This window comes from Rosa rugosa, chromosome 1 (assembly GCF_958449725.1).
Source record: "Rosa rugosa chromosome 1, drRosRugo1.1, whole genome shotgun sequence".
Taxonomy (NCBI): domain Eukaryota; kingdom Viridiplantae; phylum Streptophyta; class Magnoliopsida; order Rosales; family Rosaceae; genus Rosa; species Rosa rugosa.
The window spans coordinates 18692578-18711920 of NC_084820.1; the positions used below are offsets into that span (position 1 = coordinate 18692578).

Sequence of the window (19343 nt, forward strand, 5' to 3'; positions counted from 1 at the left end):
CACTCGGCAACTTCGATTTTTTTTTTCTGGGTCTGTCCCGGATTGGGCCCGGGCCCAGTCCGTTACTGATTGGGTTCGGTACCGTCAGTATCAAATCTCAAAAAGTCCATTTCCGACCCGGCCCGTCCCGACTTATAATTTCGGGCCCGGGATCGGGATTACCATAATTTCAGCCCGTGCCCAGCCCTATATTTAACTAAAAAAATGCATAAATTGATTAAATTCACTAAAAACTCCACAAGACGAATAATATAAATAATTATATATAATTCATAAATAATTAAATCCAATAAATAAATCAAAATATTTCAAATTGTCTAATCCTATGATCAATTACTCCCAACGTCCAAAATTTCAAGAAGAAGTATAGCATAGTCGGGTTATACGGGTTCACTTCGTGTTGGCGGATTGACCTGTGGCCGACTCATTTATTAAATGGGTCATGGCGGGTCGACCCACGACTGACCCGCTTTTTATTCGTGTGGGTTCAATCCGTTTTATTTCGTACGGATTTTGAGTCGTGTCAGAATTGACAACCTTAGCTCTAACTCATCTTTTTTGAGTTGGACTAGGAAGTTTGGGTCATTTTTGAGCCTGCAAATATTTAGATCTTAACCTGGGATACATGTGGTTTTTGCATTAAACCAAAGGATTCGGGTCGTCTCTTCGACTTCGGTATACACACACACACACATGGCCCTTCTAGTGAGGGATCCCATTTTTTTGGTCTTTTATAGTGATAGGGCATTAGACCAACTTTTCAATCATATTTTGGCATCTTAACCATTCCCTTTTTAGGTCCTAATGTGTAGATCACTTCTGCAAATTTTCAGCCAAATTGATTGTCGTTAAGGCATTCAAAACTGCGATTTAAAATTATAAGTATGAACGGTTCAGGTTTGACAGATTTGGTTCGTCCATTGATTTAATCTAGTTTGATATCTTAACGCTCATCGATTTGGCTGAAAATTTGCATAAATGATCTACACATTAGGACCTAAAAACTGTACGGTTGAGATGCCGAAATGTAATCGAAAAGTTTGTCTAATACCTATCCCTAGAAAAGACAAAAAAAAATGGATCCCTTAGTGGAAGGGCCCTATATATATATATATATATATTTTTTTTTTTTTCTTGGGATCAATACTAACAAAGTATTCTGGGACTTTATTGGTCTAAGGAGGTCATCGAGCCTTCTAACAAACTATCAATTTATCATCAGTATCTTATTAGTTTGTTGCTCGCTCACCAAAAATTTCAGTAGGTGAGGTAGTATTACATTTTAGCGGTATCTTTTGTGACAGCCCCAGATGGATGGGTCATTATCGTAATGTTGCCTTTATTAAATACAATGTTTGACATTCTTCCTAAAAAAAGAAGAAAAAGAAGAGAAATAGATTCCTGTTTAAGGAAAACTGAATTGAGAGAGAATTGAGTCGTACTTTCATTGATAATAGGGGTCTCTTTATATAGAGGATTACAAGCATAGAGATAGAGTTGTACATGGAAACATAATCGTACATTGATTGGATATCTCCTAAGATTCTCCGAGAATATCTCTAATATAAACCCTATTTTAACTAGAGCAAGTAACCTCGAGTTTGGGCCAGACACATATTCTGGATTTACTTGAACACTCCCCCTTGTGTTGCCTAAACGTGGTGCTCCTCTCGTTGCCTCATTAAAAACCTTGCCGAGTAACAATAATCCAGTGGGACAAAAATAACCTCGGTCGAAGGGGAAAAAGAGCATAACACACCCTTCACGTTTCGAGACCATACTTGTAGACACCTCCCTGACGACTACGGTCATTGGAGTTCGGATAACTTCAACAAACGATGCTACCAACATGTTTCTCGAAAGTGGAATTTAGACAATGACTTAGTGAGCAAGCCTGCCACACTGTCCTCAAATTGAACCTAGTTCACTTTGATCTTGAGGAGAGTTTGTTGTTGCTGATTATATTTGGTGTGGTTGCTTTTGATGTAGCCTTGCTTCAAAACAAGCAGCATTATCCTATATGCTCGTAGGCTCATCTGTGGTCGACTTCAAACCACAATTGTTTCGAACATGTGTAATTATGGATCCAATCCATATACATTCACGATCCACTTTGTGAAGAGCAATAATCTCTGCATTGTTCGAAGATATAGCGACTAGGGTCTGTTCTGTAGACCTCCAAGATATCACGGTCTTTTCCTATGGTGAACACTTAACCAGTTTAGGAATGACCTTTATGTGGGTCAGAGAGATACCCAACATCAGCAAAACCTTCCAAAACACATGTCGTTTTGGGATGTGGATAGAGGATGCAGGCCAGTGTTGGCAGCGTTCCTGGTGTGTGATAGGTCTGAATCCATCATCTCTCTGTAGGGATAGAACAAGCCCATATCAATCGTACATCTCAAGTACTGAAAGATATCTTTTACACCAATCCTAATGGCGTCGCGTTGGCGCAAAGCTATATCTTAGCTAACAAGCTTACTGCAAATGAGATGTCCGGTCTTGTGCATTTAGCTAAGTACAATAATGCGCCTATTGTACTAAGTAAGGCACTTCTGCCTCTAGCACATCTTCGTCAAGATCCTTTCGATGAAGAGGATCCTTTTCAGGATCAAGACTACAGACGATCATGGGGGTGTTTGAAGGCTTGATCTTGTCAAAATGCCTAAGCATCTATCGACACGATGCTCAAGTTCCAAACCGAGACATAATCGTGTTCTCCCATAATCCTTCATCTCAAAATCGGATTTTGAAGTGTTCAGCCATTTTCCTTAACTCTTTAAGGGCTTCTAATGAAGATCATGTCCAACATGAACCACGATAGAATCCGAAAATTGTTATGGAAACGCGTGGGCATATCCCTTCCCAATCAAGTAGTCACTTTAGTGAGCGTTCCAATCTTATTGTAAACGCGCTCCGTGGTCTAGAGCCACTTGACTTGGGTAAATGAAGTTCACCATGAACCTTCATGTATATTCCGTATCTAGATCCCCATATACATACGTAGTGACCACATTTGTAAGCTGCATGTTCAGTTATTCAGAAACTACCAAACTGACAAGGTAGTGGAGTGCAATGACATCCATTACGAGAGAATATGTCTCATCGTAGTCGATTCCAAGGCGTTTTGTGGGAAGCCTTGCGCCATAAGGCGAGATTGCCATCTCTTTTTCTCATCGTGCTTTCTAACGAAGACCTATTAGTCAATAGGTTTTATGTTAGGAGGTGTTGACATTACTAGCTCGAAAACCTTCCTCTTCGTTAGAGAATCCAACTTAACCTGGATCGCATCTTTCCATTTAGGCCAAATCTCTCTACGTTGGCATTCATTCATCAACGGAGTGTGGTTCGATATCATCGGACTCAACAAACTCATGCGCAACTACATTATCAATTATGATGGAGTTTCTATCCCACGTCTCATGTACACAAGTGTAATTTTCATAGAGCTCTATATTCTCAGAAATAGGTTCTGACGTTAAGGCGTCCCCCAATGATAACCATAACCCGGAAGATTCTCATGAGACGGATTTTGAGTGTCGATGATCAAAGGATTGGAATGTGCCAAAGTATCCTTCGAACTCTCTTTGGCATTGGCGCCATGCCTACCTCTGTGTAGGGTGGCGCTACATCGTCTCGTAGGGACGTCCTTCATTGCAGGCATTTTTGCAGCATATTTGTGTGATCTCGTCACTTTAGTAGGGATTGAGATGAGACATAGTGGGGACAGACCACGACAATTCCTGTCGTTCCTGCTGAACATCTGTGTTCTTATCTCCCCCTAACGATGGGAAGACTGTCTCATCAAAGTGACATCCGTAAATCTCGCGGTAAGGAGATCTCCTAGCAAGGGCATGAAGTGGCGGACGATTGTTGGAGTCTCAAATCCAACATAGTTGCCCATTCGTCTGTGAGGACCCATTATAGAGCGCTGTGGCGGCGCAATTGGCACACTCAAATATGAGTAAGTACGATACTTGTACCCAGTCACTAGGTGTAACGCTGAGGTAGGTTGAGTGGCGGTGGGTCGTAGACGAATTAGCATAGCTGCATGCGATATTGCATCACCCTAAGCGGATATAAGGAAATTAGTGCGCATTACCAATGTCCGGACTACCATCGTAGTCGTTTCTGCGAGACCATTTGAGTGTGTTCGTGGGAATGTGATGTCCAACATCAGTTCCAATGCAATAACCATCGAAAGTCTTCGATGTAAACTCGCTAGCTAGCATCGTCAAGTCCAATTGACGGAATAGGATGATCCGGGGAGTGAGCCTGTTGTCATATGATATTTGTAAGAGTGTAGCATAAGCAGCATTACAAGTGGACAATGGCAAAACACGTGACCAGCGTGTTTGCGTATCAACCAATATCATGAGATATTTTAAACGTCCGCAAGTTGGTTGAATCAGTCCATAGAATCCCTATGGATTCTATGTAAGAACATAATATTTTCATATCCTTTGCATAGGACGGTCTCAGTCCTAATGTCCCTAAGGAACGGGCTTTGTAAAACGAGCGAGAGGCTTTAGAAGCAACCAATGAGAATTTTGGTTGAGCCTGAGCGTCTGAAACGCTCTTTGAAGCAAGTTGGTGATTGCAGCATCACCTAGGGCGCCATCACCATGATGGACGCCATCCATGGCGTCATGGATAGGGACTGCACCAGCCCTAGGCTGGTGGTGGACGGAGGCGGTGCCCTAGGCAGCTGCGTCGGTCACACTTAGTCCAGAAATTGATTACACGCATTTTTATGCATGTAATTGTATCCAAAACACTAGAAATAAGCTAATCCTTGAGCCAATTATAATGTAATTAATCCAATTTTATTTATCTTGTAGCAAATAAGTGGAGTTGCGGAAACATGAAGAAATTGGCGGGAAAATAGTTTGCATTGGAGCAAAATGGAGTTTCCGACAAAAGGACGAAATTGTCAATGCGGGTCAACCATGGTCAACACCATCGAGGGAGTGGAATCCAATTGTCTCCGATAGTATATGCGAAAGTGCATTGAGAAGAGAGAAAGAAGAAGAAAGAAAAAAAAATTATTTAAAAAAAATAAATAATGACTTTGCTGACGTCATGATGACGTCAGCATCAGAAATCCTCCCCCTCCCCCCCCCCCCCCCACTCCCACGTGCACTTCCTTCTTCCTTTTATTCCTTTTTCTTTTTGTTTTCTTTTCTTTTTCCTCTCTTCCTATCACATTCTGCCATGTGTCCCAATTCTTCTCTCTTCCTTCCAGCCCTACACCACACAACCCTATATTAATTTCAACTAGAAATTTTACCCGCGCTTTGCTGCGGGATTTAGTGTTTTCAATGAATTATAAGCCTTGATTAAGCTAAAGTAGACCTCAGTAACAGGGGATGTCATTTGTTTGATCTCCATTCAAATTGAAACTTAATGCCAAATTATTTTCATTCACATGTTAATGTACTAATACACAATAAGTAGAAAGAAAAAACTCAGTAAAGAGCAGAATTTTAGATAATTGAAATTTAGCAGCCACTTCTTCCAAAAATTGACCAAAATCTTGGATCACTCCTGAGGTTCAGTGCATCATTGCCATTTTTAAAGTTGTACCAATCTTAGTCCCTGCAAGGTAAAATGGTTGGTGATTAAATTCCACAATGCATATTTGACAAATTTTTCTCGATCTAATATGGAATTATAGCAAGAGCTAGAGCATTGTCTTCTTTGATTGCTACTACAGAATTATAATGCTAGGGTATGAGATGAAGGAGTACATTACCATAAGTGGAATCCATGTCCTACATGCATCAGCTTTTCTCTTCTTCTTACCAAAAATGATAGAGCAAGTGTTAATACTTACCAAGAAATGTGGGGAGTCAGGAAATGCAGCACCATAGCTTGCCTGATGCCTCGTGAATGATATGATTCAGTTGAAGTCAGTCTGGTAAAAAATTGCATTGAGGTTAAGTAATTGGTATGATAATATAGAATCATTGATTTCAAAACGCATTCATTCCAAATCATGAATGCATAGGAATAAAAGATGAACTTAAATGGCCTAATTTTGTGGGTTGTAGTCAAAAACCATTCAGTGAGAATTTATGGAAATGTCCCAGACAAAAAGAAAAAGAAAACCTTAATTTGATTTTATGAAAGAGCCCGCGCGATGCTGCGGGTATATTACCAATAAGTGAGCGCTTAGGTTGGTGGTTACGACATTGTGGGGAACAATTCAAGAAGAAAATCCCTGCAAAAGTACTAAAAATCTTGCCAATTTCACATCAATTGGTCTAAACCTTTAAGCTCATTCACGGTCAGCTAGGACTCCTGGAATGTAAGTCTGCAAAAGTGAAATCAGGTGACTCATGAAATAATCTTCATATCCAATCATAACACAATACATTATTCATGGTTTATCTAGAACCAATAATGAGGTCAGAGACTCCGTAAAAGTTGTCCAGCGGGTGGATAGTTAATCAATTTAAGAGATTGAAAGAAGCGTAGTTCTTTTCTTTTATATATACCAAATACTAATAGCATCATATCATACAGACAGGCATTAGAAGCAAAGCAGCTATGTGAATTAAGAATACATTAAGAGAGATCACAGAACATTGTCATTCACATATTGTACAATTGAAATTATTTGTTCTGCTTGCTACTTTGCTTATTATGCAAACACAAATTCTCTCTATCTCGAAAAAGGAAACACTCAAACTAACTTTATATAATGCTATGAACGCAGTTAAGGCAATAAATTAAAAAACAGTCACAGAATACAAATTGACTATAGTGCAGCAATAGGCAAAACCAATGTGGTAAAATTTAAGTAAGAAACCAAATGATATGTAAATGTGAATTTACCGGAGCATAATTTCCTATGGCATTAACACTTCCAGCTCGACCACAAACTGGACGATGGATTTCATTTTCAACCGCTAAGTTGATTGGTTCCAGTCCCCCCTGTTGCCACAGAGAGAGAAAAAATATGTAAAGTTGATGAACAGATGCAGAAGCAGACTCGTATAATAACACAGAAGAATGGCAAGACTGACAACCCTAGATTTCCAGCACTATGTTTGAAGATTATCACACAAACTTCACACAACAAAAGCCAAGTCCAAGAAAACATAAAAAGGGAGGACAAAAGACACAGGCAAGTGACTGTTCAAAGTCGCAGAGGCATGGGAGTCCCCTTGGAACCACAAAGACCTGCCCGGCTGAGTCAAAATTTTAGCACACAGTTAGTTGTCACATACCACCGCACATTGTTAGTTTCCTTCAATGCCCATCACAGACTCGAACAAACAACCCAAGAACACATAAACAAATAACCATTATCAAATCAGTATATTTCTAATAGTACCCGAAGATATTTTCAGCTACCAAGCTCTATTACATATATAACCATCTAGCCAAGACCCAAATACCACCAAAAATAAAGAAAGGAAGAAAACTACTTCATTCCAAACCCAATATGTCAACATGAATAAACAAAAAGCTAGACCCTACTATCTATAAATGCCATTAAAGGAAAAAAAAAATGCTGAGGCACTTCTAAATAGTAGTTAAGATATTTGAATTATACCAAAAAGTATTCAACCCATCAATCAATCAATGATGCAATTCAAAGAGGATGTTCTTCATTTAATCATTACAGAAAACAAAGCTATCAGATGTTTATTCTTCCAAGTCTAAATTGGTATACACATCTATAATGAGGAAAGCAAACAGATCATATCGTTCGAAGAGTAAATTTTGTCCCTGTTCAATCCAAATACTAACAATAATAGGAATGGAAAAGTAGTTGAAATCCAAAAAGAGGATGTACAAAGGAGATAATAATAAGAAAACAATAGGCTGATAATGTACTAATCATTCGGTTTTAGCAGAAACTATGAAGAAGTAATGAAATTAAAGCAACGACCTTTCATTGTACACAATTTTAGAATAGGGTAAAGTGATTGCTTACCTTCAAGACACAAATCAATCAATTTCAGATAGACCCCAGGCTGCAACAGCTTCCTGACAATTCTGACTGGCTCATCCAAGTACCTTCCAAATCTACAGGTCTTTCATCCTTTAAAAAAATTTCTTGCTAATTTCACCTGAGAAAAGAAATGAAATAATAACTTACAGCCAGGACAATATCCAGCTAGAAATATGAGTGATACATGCAATGCGCATCTCTTTTGCTTTAAGATAACCGTGTGAATACTTGTCATTTCATTTAGCAGTAATCACAAAAAATAAGTTTATCAGGTCACTATCAAATCATATTATGTTCATCAAGAAAGTTTACCTGCAAAGGAGCCTTGCCAATTCAAAGTAGCCTCGAGTTCAAATATTAAGGGTGAATCTCTGCACAGAAATGAATAATGAAGTACTGTTTAGTATTCCAAGATTCATAAGTATCAACTATATAATACACTACTATTAGCAACTACCTAAAGAGGCGAATTTCATGAATTACCTCTGAGCATTGTCTTGTATGAATGATTTCCTGTAGTGCAAATGACAATACTAAACCGATATCTAACTTCCTCTTCCACAGCTGTATCATTTCTCCCCATTCGGTCAATCTGATAACATGTATATATTAAACAATCAACAGACAGTTGAACACTTCCTTGCTGGCTTTTCCACTACCAACAACCTTAACAAATGTGATTGCTTGCAAAACAAATGACAGCAAAGCTTTATTATGAGGAAACTTCACTGTTCTAAATAGATCAAGCAGAACATGAATGTATTAACAAAAACATCCTTGACTATAAAGTTGATATCACTTTCTTGTTAGGAACACCCTATCAGTTATACTTGCTATCCCATAATATACATTGATCAATTGGGCATACAAATATGTGTTTGGTAAACACTTGTATGAAAATAGGTACTCGGTAAACTTTGCATTAGGGTTTAGGAAATAGATGAAAATAGATGCAAATAGATGCAACTGTTACTTTCTGTTGGGGAGTTGAATACATGCTGAGTCAAAAATGGGTCCATCATTATTGAAGACCTTAAATTGTAGATATTAAAAGCAGCAGGCTTCTACCTGTGTCCATATTTTAAAACAGGTTCAGCATCCTCATCAACCCTGCTTGAGCCCATAACATTATCAAAACCCAATTACCTGAAACCATGTCATAAATCTCAGAGATGAATCCCAGAAACAAAACCCCAAAAACTTGTCACCTCTACTGTTGCTAACCATTGGAACACAAATAGAAATTTTTTTTTTTCTAAAAAAAGATGTAATCTTCCTGAAACATGCATAACAATATTCACAACCCAATTGACCCCGTACTCAAACTCATATCAATATCACCAAAAGAGTAGCAAGGGCAAAAAAATCAGCAAAATTGGGAAAACCATACCTACAAATTCGCAACCTTTGCCTCTAAGATACTCAAACTTCCCTGCAAAAGCAATATAAGAAAAAATGAATCAGAAAAGAAGTAAAGGTGGGAACGAAATCTCAAAAAATAAGATGAAAATTGGGTTTTGATGACCCCGTATTCAGATGATGAGCAGAGAATTTCCCTTTGATCGGTCTATCTATTCGTACAAACCAAACAAACACAGGCTATTGCTCTCTCTCTCTCTCTCTCTCTCAGTCGTTCTTCTTCTTAATCATCGACGTGTCTAGATTGTAAATAGCGTTGGATAAAGTGGACTCGAGCTCGTCTTGAGGCTCGTCGAATGTGATCGTCTGTCAAAACAAAACAAACAGTTTAGAAAATCAGAGACACCATTTGTGCAGATTACTATTGTGGTGTTTCCAAGCCCTTACGATGCTATCTACCTTCTGCAGAAAAAAAAAAAAAAAACTGAAAGTGACCCATCCTCGTTTTTTCTAATTGATTGCTTGGACTTTGATGTTGACTGCAAGAAGAAGAAGTACAACGAAATCAGTTTGGGTATATGACTAATAGATGATAATAACGATGATGTTGACATCAATTTGAAAGAACTAAAGTCTCACCAAGTTGTCACTGTTCTTGTTCTTGATCACCGACTCTAAAGTTGTCAGTTAACAGTGGAACCTTGATTTGGATGGAGGCTTCCCGAGAATTTGGCTCGGCTATGAACAGTAAACGGCTTATGAACAGTCAAAAGGCTTATGAACAGTTAACCGACGTTTTATATATAGTAAATTATCCCTTCTTCCCCTTCAGCCGACCCACCCATATATACTCTCTCACCCAACCATCAATTATCAGATTCTTCTTCCCTTTCTGCCGCACACACCACCAGACCCATCCCATCCCTTCTTCTCTCTTCTTCTCCAACAGACCACACTCCACCACACCACCATTTTTCCTCCTTCTCATATTTTCACCTCCTCACTAAGATTCATTTTCCTCCTCACCAAGATCCACCATCACCTCACCAAGATCCACCATCACCTCACCAAGATCCATATTCCTCTTCACCAAGATTCACCTCACCAAGATTTCATCAAATCCTCATCAATTTCTCAAATAGATTTCAAGGAGCTTCAAGGGATCTCATCTACATCAAGACTTGAGATTGGGTATAGTGGGAAGCCATAAATCAAGGCTTGTCATAATTGCTCCATAGCAATTTGTGACTTGTTCTTGTTACTTTCCACTCCTCTTCACCTTTACCTCTTTAATTGATGAATATTGTTGTTGATTTGTGGATGGGTTGTGAGTAGTCTATTTAGGAAACTAGGATTTGAGCCCTAGCATGGATTTAATGTAATAAATATGTTTTGATTTAAGGGTTTTCAATTTCGTGTTTGGCATATGTTCTATTCTATAATATTTGGCTTAGATGCATGCTTAGGAGCTTGATTAACTCTTGAATGTGTAGATGAGCATGTCTAGAACAAATTAGGGGACCTAATCACTTCTCTAATTTATGGCTAAGACACTTGTTTAGAACATGGTTAGTTACAATACCAATTTCGATTGCCGTATTGGCTAGCTTGAGAACCTTGATTCTAGGACTCTTCGCCTTTTGGTGTAACTAAATGCCCTAACAAGGCTCTAGATTGTCCCAATTGAGTTTCTACGACCCATGATCCGGAGTAGGAATACCTTTTAAGGAATCTAATGACCCATGAGCCTTGAAAAGCCTTGGGTACGGTTCTTGATGCCACTATGAATTGCATGACCATTGTCGAAATATATTTGTGCATTAAATTTGGCTAGGAGGATACCCTAGTGACCTAATTTCCATTTCTTGATTAGTTTCTATTATCTCAAGTTTTATTAGCTACTTTAATTTTTAATTGTCAATTTTATTTTTCGCAATTAAAAAAATCAATTTTTACAAACCACTTTCATTGTCCATACCACTCGGTTGTGAGCTTCCGCATTTATTTGTGGTTCTCTTGACCAATTTTAGGCTTGGTTGTTCCGAGCCGGGCATGTAAATAGCTTGGTGCTATTTTTAAGTTTTGTTTGTTAAATTGTTGGTGACTTAGTAATCGGCATAACCAAGGATTGGAGTTAGCTTTTCAATCCCCGTGGTACGATAATTTCGGGTTTAAATATTTCCCACTTCTTTGATGACCGTGCCCTTATTGCGCGTAAGTTGCATTTAAGCACACAAATCAGAAATCAACTTTGATGCATGCTTCGTTTCGCTCGAAAGAAATGATGTCCATGTGAAGTCTTTAATAGACGGATCATCATATCATGACTAGGATGATCTATCATGTCGTGACAAAGCTAATATGTGTCTAAATCCAAGAGATCTTCTCTCATAACTTTATTGGATTAATAGCTTGAATAGTGACATAGAATCCACAAGAGAGACACATAAACTTCTCTAAGATGCGTCTTTGTTTGCAATCATTAGAGGTATTGTAAAGGAACTCATTTTCGTTCTCTACATGCGTTTTCGCATGGAATCCGTTAGCTATTCATAGGTGCGATTGACCCTAGGAGCGTAGAGAGTTTCTGTGACAGTAATTAAGGTATCATTTGGCAAGTGGAACTTGGGCTATTCCATGTCCTTGAATTAATACTGGGCCCAGCCATCGTAGTCACAAAAGTCATGTGCTCAGAATCAAAATGGAGTCATAAAGAACTCAAAATTTTATTCATAAGCCAACGGAGTTACATCATTGTCTCTTGGAAAAATAAAGACTTAAACAGAATTGGCGATCTATTGATCCCAGCCAGATTTGTAGTCTTCAACCCTTCACTCTAGATCATCTTCTTGATCTTCTTGTTCCATATAGTGAGCTTCTCTTGCTTCACAATATGCTTTGTAGGCGGTGACAAGTTTTTCACGAGCTCTACAAATGTGTGCCCAATGATCAGACACTCCACATCGAGAACATACATCTCTTTGCTCAAACTCCATTGATTGAGGCGCTTTGAAAGCGTCATTTAGATGGCTCTTAGTGTTGGTGGCGCCACCAACATGGCCAGAGGCGTTGCCTCTCTCTCTCTTTCCACGTTGACCTCTTCGGTTCCGTGTTCGCCTATATTGGCGGTTACCTTCCCAAGTAGAGCGATTATATGGACCAGAACATCCAGAAGTATCCCTAAGGTTAGGGTTTCGCTCTTGGCGCCTTCTCTTAGGGGCGCGACTATAATTGGATTCTGGAATATGCTCTATTTCCACGGATCTCGAATTATAGTTCTTCACAAGTATGTTGTCATGCTTTTCAGCAACATTCATAGCTCCAATGAGCTCATGAAACCTTGTGATCCATCCTGCAGCAACATCGATTCGATAGTTCTTAGCAACCATCAATGCAGAGACTAGGATGGTAGAGAGAGTCTTCTCAATCAACATCGCATCTGTGATCTCTTTACCACAAAATTCCATTAAGGATTTAATGCGAAGTTCTTCCGAGTTGTAGTCAAGAACTGACTTGAAATCACAGAAGCGGAGGCTATGCCATCTCACTTCTAGGTCAGGAAGCAGGGAGTCACGGACGTTGCCAAATCTATCTTCGAGTGAGACCCACAGCCTTCTGGGGTCTTCTTCATTCATACACTCGTACTGGAGCGAATCATCCATATGACGAGTCATTAGGATGATGGCTTTCGCCTTATTTTCCTCTAAGGCTGCTCTATTTGCTTCCAAAGGTTGAGCTTGCTCAATAGTTAGCACGTCCTGGCTAGGCTCGAGAATCGTATCCAGGATTCCATCGGCCTTGAGATGCTGGCGGAGATCACGAACCCACCTGTGATATTCAGAGCCAGTTGTTCCCAATGAAGCAAAGTCCAATTTGTTCAGGTTACTCATCCTGAAATAGAACAAGAAATTAGGGTTAGTTTTGGAGCGAAAAAGGCTACCACGAAAACAAATAAAATTTCTGATCGTAGTCGCTTCCAAGAGGGGTTGAATTAGATCGAAACAATGATGTTTACGGTCGATCGTTTTATCTAAACAAACTCTAAGTTTGGAGAACTCTACAAGCTCCAAGCTTGGAGTGAGCACGAACCCCCACAGTTCGGCTTAATTTGGTCTCCCCTATGATAAAGAAAGGAGGTAGAAGAAGGGAGGTTGCAAGTCCCCGAAAAAGAAGAGAAATTGAATTTAAAAACTCTAAAAAAACTGGAATGTTTAGTAAAAAATACCTCGAAATAGGTCGCAGGAAAATTTGGCCAAAAAAAGTTGCTGGAAATCTGCCGAAAAGTGGTTGGAAAAGTCGCCGGAAGTCGTTGACCTGTGTTGATCGGAGGGTTGACCGAGTTGCTGATGTGGCAAATCCGCTGACGTGGCTGCTGACTGTCTGATGACGCGGCGTAGCTGACGTGGCTGAGATGACGTCAGTGGCTTAGGCTGCGGCTTAGGCTTGGGCTTGGGCTCTTGGGCTACGGCTCTGGCTCGACTTGGGCCTCTGGGCTGCAGCTTCTCCTTCCTCCTTTTTTTTTCTTTTCTTTTCTTCTTTTCTGCCGATTCAAGATGCAGCTGCTCAGGTGGCCGGTTCACGTCTTTTTGGGCCGGTTTTTGGACTTTTTCTTCCGGTTCCTGAAACCTCATATCAACGGGCTTCTGCTACCAAAATTTGGTGGAAATTGGAGGTCCGAAAGATGGTGAACCGGTGAAATATTTGCTGCGAGTTGTATGGAGCTTCCGGTGGCCGGTTCGATAGGTTTCCGGCTGGTTATTGGGGTGCCGCTGCCGGTTCTGGACTCCTGGAATCGAGTTCTTCAAGGTGTGAGGTGGAGGCAGAAAAGGCTTCAAGGTTTTGTATTTGGATTTAAGGTTTTTAGCTTCTTGAATCAGGGTTTGGCTATTTGTTTCAGGGTTAGGGCTTCGTGCTGATAACGTGTTTAAGGAAAACTGAATTGAGAGAGAATTGAGTCGTACTTTCATTGATAATAGGGGCCTCTTTATATAGAGGATTACAAGCATAGAGATAGAGTTGTACATGGAAACATAATCGTACATTGATTGGATATCTCCTAAGATTCTCCGAGAATATCTCTAATATAAACCCTATTTGAACTAGAGCAAGTAACCTCGAGTTTGGGTCAGACACATATTCTGGATTTACTTGAACAATTCCATTTATAATTAAACTATTTTTGTTTGCAGCATTAATTTAATGCAATTACATGACTAAATAATTTCTATTTATATTGATTTCTTTATATAGATGAGCATTGAATGTTGATTTAATTTTTCAACGGCTAGATAATGGAATTATACTGTTGAAATGCAAATAAGAGAAAAATTTAGGCACACATGCATGTCCGAGCCGGATTGGACCTAGAAAGATAATACTATATCCTTTAGGGTTTAGACCAAAAAGTTTTATATCTACTATGCAAGTGCAGAATGTCAACTCCCACCAGTTTGTGACTAGCAGTTGGATGAGATTTTGGATTCGTGTGCTTGCGAAAGGGGATTAGTTTGCATTTGCTGGGATATCCTTGTACACCTCGGGCCGAATACTAATTGGGTGAGTTTGTTACTAACTCGTTAATATAACCGAAGTGACTCACTACCTCATCATTGATAAAAAAAAAAGTGATAATCTCAAGAAGGAAAAAAAAAACCTCCACATCCTAAAGGTGGCAAACAGGCCGCTAAGCCCGAACACGACACGAGTCCGGCATTGTCGGCCTAAGCACGATTAAGGGTGGGCCGGGTCAGCATGACCTATTCTAGCGGGCCAGGCTGGGCCAAGGTATATTATCCCGTGGGCCGGCCCGAGCATGACATGTTGCCGGCCGACCTGTTATAAACATATATTTTTTTTTCCTATTTTAATTTTTTTTTAAATTTAAAATAATGAGATTTGAAGATTAGACCTCTCTATTCAAAATTTCTTGACAATTCCACTATTGTTGACAAAATTGTGAATAAAACATTATATCCTTGTTTTAACATGAGTATTTTTTTTTCCTAAATATTAAATAGGACTAATTTCAGTTTACCCCCCTGAGGTTAGGGGTCGTCATCATGTTAGTCCATTTAGTTTCAATTTAATCAGTAACACCCTTGTACTCTCCAAATTCATCAGCAGTGTCCAATTTTTGGACCTCCGTCCAAATTGGCTGTTAAATCTGTTATGCAGCCCCCATGTAGTGGGTAAAATGGTAATTTTGAGCTCCAAATTATAAATAATAAAAAAAAATTATGTTTTTTTTTTTTTTTCTGTTTTTTTTTTTCTTGTTTCTTCTTTTTTATTTTTTTTATTATTATAAATTTTGTCTTCAACCTATACACCACAAGTTATAATAGGTTTATAAAAACAAAAAAAATACCCTAGGTGTTTCTTCGTTTTTTTTCTCTTGTTTCTTCATTTTTTTTATTATTTATTTATAAATTTTGTCTTCAACCTATACACCACAAGTTATAAAAGGTTTATAAAAACAAAAAAAAAATACTCTAGGTGGTTAAAAAGTCATTCGCTGGTCTACGATATATGTGATATATCTCCGATAAAGCGAAAAATTTTAGGATATATCTGTAAAATATATCTATAAAATATAATAGGTTTATAAAGTGAAGAATAATAGGATAAATCCCCAATAAAGTGAAGAAATATCTGTAAAATATGATTAAAAAAATAAATACAGATATTTCTTCACTTTATTGGGGATATATCCTAAAATTTTTCGCTCGTTGGTCTACAATATTTGTGATATATCTCCGATAAAGCGAAGAATTTTAGGATATATCCCCAATAAAGTGAAGAAATATCTGTATTTATTTTTTTAATCATATTTTACAGATATTTCTTCACTTTATTGGGGATATATCCTAAAATTCTTCACTTTATTGGGGATATATCCTAAAATATAAGCTATTATATTTTATAGATATATCCTAAAATTCTTCACTTTATCAGAGATATATCACAAATATCGTAGACCAGCGAGCGACTTTGTAACCACCTAGAGTATTTCTTTTGTTTTTATAAACCTATTATAACTTGTGGTGTATAGGTTGAAGACAAAATTAAAAAAAAAGGAATTTTTTTTTTTTATATAATTTGGAGCTCAAAATTACCATTTTTCCCCATAAAAGGGGCCCACATAACAGATTTAACATCCAATTTGGACGGAAGTCCAAAAATTGGACACGACTGATGAATTTGGAGAGTACAAGGGTGTTACTGATTAAATTGAAACTAGAGGGACTAACATGATGACGACCCCTAACCTCAGGGGGGTAAACTGAAATTAGTCATATTAAATATATGTTTATTAAAGAAGATTAATCGAGTTCCTTGCTTCGTCAAATGGTGGCTACCGCCTAGTAGCAGGGTGAAGCTAAGTGTCGTTGGATTTATCCTCCGGTGGCAACATAGTAGGAAAGCTGTGCATCTGGTAATTAAGCTACGTTGTAATCGAGTTACATATCGAGTTATCTTTCCGTTATGTCACCGCTATGTCAAAGCAAATAGAGTAGATAGTAGAGCACTCTTTGCTAGTTGATGTCTAGTTGAATACATTTATTTGGTAAAGACTTTTGATATTATTTCAGGACGTTCTTTAGATGCTTATTGTAATCAGGGGTTTAGGCTCAATGTCCCCCCTTGTATTCGACAGTTTCATTAATCAAAACATGAGGGCAGCCACCAGCCCTTTATTCAAAAAAAAAAAAAGGAAGAAGATTAATCTCACAATATAATTATTGTAGAATTTAGAAAAAAAAATGATACTAAATCTTTTGAATTTTGTGTTTTCTTTCTTTATTTCTTATAGTAGAATACAAAAATCATTTTTTTTTAATCGAAGAGGTCAACCCGATTTTATAATTCAGCAAGCAATACCAAATAACACACCTCTATGGGGTCGACAGAATAGCCGTCCTTTAGGACACACTGACATCCTATTCTACATATTTGTCTCACATACCCAGAGTACACTTACATTTTAGGAAATCCACATACCATTATTCTGACAAAAACCTAAGTACTTAGAAGAAATAAAATAAAGGTACCAACCGAGTACCCGTTCTTGCGACTCAATAAAAACCTAGAAATACTTAATCATATTCCCCTTAAACAAAAGAGGAATAATGACCAAATAAAAAGGGCTAAATACAAATTACTACCCTGTGGTTTAGGTCCAAAATCAATTCAGTCCTTGAACTTCCAATTTCATCAAAAACACCCCTGCACTTTCAATTTTGATATAATAGGTCCAATTTGTTAGTTTTCCGACAATTGAGTTATTTAACTTGTTAATGTGGCTCATATATGGCCTATATTTTATGATGTGGTGTCGAGGTGGTCTGCATAGTCAATTTAGGATTGAGTCCTACTATTAAAAATAAATAGTTTTTCAACAAATAATCCAACTATAACTTGAACCCATAACAGAATATTAACAAATTGGACCTATTAGATCAAAATTGAAAGTGCAGGGGTGTTTTTGATGAAATTAGAAGTCCAGGGACTGAATTAATTTTGGATCTAAACCACAGGGTACTAACTAGTATTTAGCCCAAATAAAAATTAAAAAATAAGAAGCCCAACAACCACTTATGAGCCCAATAAGCCCAAGTTGGAGAAACCCTAGCAGACTCCACCAAGGCTACCTCTTAGCTGTCGTCAAAAACCTAGCTGCCACCACTGTAACAGACGCCACCGGAAGCAACAAGACCACCAGCCCGTCCCAGCGCTTGCATCGCTGGCCAGATCCCAAGCACGCTCAGCGCCGCCACTGCCCCGCCGCCACCTGCCTTGACAGCAAGAGAAACAGATCCCACCCAAGAAAGACCGTCGCCATCAATCCAACCACCATCACAGACCCCCATGTCCTCGTCGCCATCAAAGACGATGCTAAGTAGCACTAACATATACGCCGAAGCTAGACCTTGAAGCCAAAATGCTACCCCATCACCAAAGTCAGCGTCGCTTCCAAATCCTCCTCCAAACGCAGCCCTCAAGCCTGATGTCATCACAACTTGCCACCCATCAACAAACATCTTATCCAAACTTGGATCAATCTAGCGGTCTCTGCCACTGCCCACGTAGCCCAAGAGAACAGCAAAAACTGAGAGACCCCTCCGAGCAAACTCGTCGTCATCTCTGATGTTTAGACTAGAGAGAGATAAAGCAGCATCCTTCCCGGTCATAGTTATAGCGCCGCCGCTTGTCGAGACTAGCAGCCGTCACAACACCTCTCTTACGAGAGTCGGTGAAAACATACACCACAACTTATAATTATTACGGGAGATTGCTAACAGAGTCACTCACGAAGAACTAGAATATAAAAATCATTAAAAAACTAATTTAAGAAATAAGATTAGAAAAACTGTTTGAGTTTTATTTATTTAATTTTTTTAAGTAGTTAAATAAAGGGGAAATTACTGGTCACTCCCTCAATTTTTGGGGCGTCGACAGTTCAGTCCCTCGTATCATAATTTTAACAAGTAGCTCCTCAGACATTCAAATCTTGCACAATGTGGTCCAAAATGACTATTTTACCCCTCGATTCCTTTTTTTTTTTTGTCTCTCCCCCCCCCCCCCCCCTTCTCTCCTCGATCTGTTCTTCATCTTAACCATTTTACCCAGAAAATATATCCATACCCACGAAATCAATCGTTCCGGTGGTCATGACTGGAGTGCTTGGGATCTGCAGCCTCATCATAGCTGTGATTATCAGCACCAGGATCAATCCAAAGGCTAAATCTTATTACCTGTTTGATGGATATGCTCACTTGTCCTCTGGCCTTGCTTGTGGCCTCGTTGGACTTTCCGCCGTCATCATCCTCCCTTCCCTTCTCCGATTCTCCACTGCCTTCGCTGTCGTCGGCGCTCTTGGGAGTCCGAAACGATCTCACTGAATTGGGCGGGGAGCTTCAAGACAGGCCTCTCGTTTCTCTCCGTCGCCGGAACACCAAATTGACTTCGAACTTGATGCCAGTTCGGAACAGAGCTTTAGAAGACGACAGTGGCGGTT

The 19343-nt window shown here is 38.9% G+C and overlaps 2 long non-coding RNA genes across 3 annotated transcripts; both read right to left on the reverse strand.

Moving 5' to 3' along the window:
• Window positions 1–5417: 5417 nt before the first annotated feature.
• On the reverse strand, window positions 5418–6943 carry LOC133737831 (uncharacterized). Its single transcript, XR_009859897.1, has 4 exons — window positions 6844–6943; window positions 6164–6319; window positions 5840–5920; window positions 5418–5601 (listed from the first exon to the last, which is right to left on the reverse strand). It is a non-coding gene; the product is annotated as an uncharacterized LOC133737831 (long non-coding RNA).
• A 160-nt stretch (window positions 6944–7103) lies between these two features.
• On the reverse strand, window positions 7104–9783 carry LOC133727478 (uncharacterized). 2 transcript variants are annotated; one of them, XR_009855199.1, is made up of 6 exons: window positions 9495–9783; window positions 9360–9401; window positions 9038–9115; window positions 8453–8561; window positions 8282–8340; window positions 7104–8087 (listed from the first exon to the last, which is right to left on the reverse strand). It is a non-coding gene; the product is annotated as an uncharacterized LOC133727478 (long non-coding RNA). The 2 variants fall into 2 exon arrangements; XR_009855198.1 differs by having other exon boundaries at window positions 9360–9781.
• Between the last annotated feature and the right edge of the window lie 9560 nt (window positions 9784–19343).